The sequence below is a fragment of the Chrysochloris asiatica genome, unplaced genomic scaffold (genome assembly GCF_000296735.1).
Source record: "Chrysochloris asiatica unplaced genomic scaffold, ChrAsi1.0 scaffold00043, whole genome shotgun sequence".
In the NCBI taxonomy this organism is placed as follows: Eukaryota; Metazoa; Chordata; class Mammalia; order Afrosoricida; family Chrysochloridae; genus Chrysochloris; species Chrysochloris asiatica.
In genome coordinates this window covers 8,725,585-8,729,477 of record NW_006408561.1, presented here as the reverse complement: position 1 = coordinate 8,729,477, position 3,893 = coordinate 8,725,585, and positions in this window count along the sequence as shown.

The window sequence follows — 3,893 nt, the reverse complement described above, 5'->3', positions numbered from 1 at the left end:
TTCAATCAAATTGAATGTGCCATTTTAAAAAAGCTAACTTATACTTTATGCATGTTTACAAAGAATTCATATCTTGGCATCCATTTTAAAGATCTTATCTGATTCCATTATAGTTGAAAGGTAAATTTATAGGTCACATGATGAAACTTCAGGTTTTAATAAAGGTTGAAAAAAAAGGAAAAGAAAGCTTATCTATTTGTTTTTAAGATTTCACAGACCTGAATATTTAACCCAAATGACTAGACAGGAGGTTTTTAACCCAAATGACTAGACTAGGAGGTTTTTCTAATGATGAAAGCATGGAGTCTTAACTTGAAAGAAGCAAGGTGGAATTTTTAGATCTTTTGGTTTTTGTCACCTACTGGATATTATACATTTATATGAAATACTTTGAAATACATACTTTTAAGAAAAAATGGAACTTACACACACACAAAAATCACATACCACAAGGTAGGACATTGAAATGACTGGTATGTAGTTATTTATTTATTTTTAAGTTTTTATTATGAATTGTGTCTTAGCTTACATGGGAGAACATTATCTTTACATTCATCCTATGGTATTTTGTTTCATTGCAATGATCACAATCCCCAGCTTGCATCATTAAATAACCAAAGGGTATACCCCACACACCTGCCCCCCAGCCACCAGCACACAGACCCTCTCCTTCCCTGAGTTCAGAGTCCCCAGCAGCTCCTTCTGTCTATGTCATCCTTTATGCCTCCATCCCTAGTGTTGCTCCCTCCCCTGATAGGGTCCTGCACTTTGCTTTTCTCCCTTGATGGTTCCAGGGATCTCTGCTCCTGGACTGCAAAATCAACCACTCCCCTCCTTTTGTTACCAAGCATTTACATTTACCTTTCCAACACTCACTGTCAGACCTGATAGCAATCATTCCCTATTAAACCACAGGAGTCCTTTCCCCCTCACTTTTTGTCAACACCACCCAGACAGGTAGGAAATAATTCAGTGGAGATTCTACCTTTCCCTGTATTCTCTGGAGCTAGGTTCCCTATTGAAAACTTGTAAGCCAGTCACTTCTTGCCTCTGTAGTCCCCCCATTTTGGGTAGCCAATGTCTAAGTTTCCTATCCCTGTTGACCCTGTGTACCACAGGGGTGGGGATGATCCTCACTGTAGAGATTTGTCAGCTCCTTTGTCATATTGCATCCACAAGCATAGGTTCGTCCACTTGTAGTGGGTTACTCCTCCCCACCCCCTTCTTTCTTCCTTTATTCGTATTGTGATTATCCAAACATTGATGTCAGGTCAAATCTGTACTATCTGCAAGTGTGGGTGTTCTTGTGCATCTCTCCTCACTTCATATCAGCTGGATGCGTCACACTCTGTTCTAGTCCTCTGGGGCCATGTCCGTGCCCATGGGCCCAGGAGTCCCCAGATCTCATCATACCAGGTCTCAATCCAGGTTAACAGGAGTCTATTGAATGTGGCCGGACTTAGTTCACAACTTCATTGCTGTTTTTCCCCCACTTCCTCTTATCAGTGAACAATGTGGTCAGCAGCAGGACCATATGCCTGCTAGTGTATTCCATTTGAGTTTCAGTCTTGGAAGTGTGTTTGTCTTGAGTGTACTTGACCACTTGCCTTGATGGCTCCCAGGGAACAACTTGCTTGTTCTTGTAGTAGTCAATTGGACTGCAGTTATTGTTTTTGATTTTTCCTGCTGGTCTTTCTTTAAAGAAGTATCTTCTGTTCTTCTAGCTGCTCCAGACTGGTTTGCTTGTCCGGTCAAGTGGAAATGTCCCATCTCAGAAGATTCTGGATGGGGATCAGGATTCCACCTTGTGCAATGCAAAGGCTTTATAGGGAGCCTCCTTCACGGGGCAAGTTCTAGCCCCATTTTATGTATTCTAATAAGTTATAGGATGAAGACAGACTTACAAGCTTTCTCTGGTGATGTTTCTGGGTATTCCTCTCTCTCCCCTTCAAGTGACTATTTTACAACAGTAGGCAAGGGAAACCAATATTCAAAAGACAGCCCAATATCTTAACATAATTTCCCCACTTTTAACCATTCAAACCATTTCTTACCCTTTGTATCTACGAATCTTGTTGTTCCACGTTTGTGCTTACATCATTATTTACCTGTGGTCTATTTACCCATGTAAACATGCCTAGCTGTTCTCCCATCTGCCTTATTTTTCTTTTTTTCTTTCTCCTGCTAGTGTATGCCCTCCCCCAGCATCCAAACTATCTTTTGTCTATTTCATAACCTGAGTACCAATATCCTGACCTATTCCCTAACCTGTGCTCCACCTTCCCCTCCCTCCCCTCACCACATCCCATACACCCCAGTCACCACCACCACCATTTATACAATTTTTTCCCCCTCTTAGGGTGGGCTCTTTTTCTTAATCTTTTACAATAAGGGACCTATGCCGTATTTCTCCTTTTGTGACTGACTGATTTCACTCAGCATAATGTCCTCAAGGTTCATCTATGTTATGTGGTGGCTTGCTGCTTCCTTGTTCAGGGTAGCATAATGTTCCATTATATGTATGTGTCAATGTTTGTTTATCCATTCTTCCATAGGTGGACACTTAGGCTCTTTCCATGTTTTTGCTATTGTAAGTAGTGCTGCTTTGAACATTGGTGTGCATAGATCTACTTGTGTTATGGCTTATATCTCTTATGGATAAATACCAAGTAGAGGAATTGCTCAATTATAAGGTATGTCTATCTCCAATCTTCAGAGGAAATGCCATAATGTTTTCCAGAATGGTTGATCATTTTGCAATCCCACCAGCAATGTAGGAGGGTCCCAGTCTCTACACATCCTCAGCAACATTTATTGTCCTCTACTTTTATAATATTTTCTATTATTGCTGGTGTGAGATGATATCTCATTGTTGTTTTGATTTGCATCTCTCTAATGGTTGGTAATCATGAACATTTCTTCATATGTTTTTTGGCTGCCTGGATCTCCTCCTTGGTGATCTGTATTCATGTCCTGTGCCCATTTTTTAATTGGGATATTTGTCCTTTTCTTGTAAAGGTATTATGTTGTTGTTGTTGTTGTTATTGTTAAGAAGTATTATGTTGTTGTTGTTGTTGTTAAGTGCCGTCGAGTCGGTTCCGACCCATAGCGACCCTGTACAGGGTTTCCGAGGATGTAAATCTTTACGGGAGTAGAAAGCCTGATCTTTCTCCCGCGGAGCAGCTGGTAGTTTCGAACCGCTGACCTTAAGGTTCGCAGCCCGATTCGTAACCACTATGCTACCAGAGCTCCTTAAGAAGTATTATAGGTTCTTATATATTTTAGAAAAGAGTCCCTTGTCTGATATGTCATTGCAAAAGATTTTTTCCCATTCTCTGGGCTCCTTTTTTACTATTTTGATGAACTCTTTTTGATGCATATACATTTTAATTTTTAGTATGTGTCATTGATCTATTTTGTCTAGTTTTGTTTGTGTAAGTTTCAGAATGTCTGGTAGCCTGTGTATGTCTTGTATTAGAGCTCTCATATTTGTCCCCATTTTTTCATTGATGACCTTTGTAAGTCTGGAATTCACAGTTAGGTCTTTCATCTGTGCTGAGTTGGTTTTTGTGTAAGGCATGAGGTAAAGGCCTTTTTTTAGTCTTTTGCATATCACTTTCTAATTCTGCCAGTATCATCTATTGAAGAGACCATCTCCTCCCTGTGCAATATACTTAGGTACTTTGTTGAAAATCAGTTGGCTGTATGTGGAAGGGATAAGTTCTGGATTCTCTATTCTGTTCCATTGATCAATGTATCTTTAATTATACCAGTACCAGGCTGTTTTGACTGCTGTAGCATATAATACATTTTGAAATCATGGAGTGAGAGAATCCCCACCTTGTTCTTCTTCTTAAGCAATGCATTGCTTATCCTGGGTTTCTTTCCTTTTT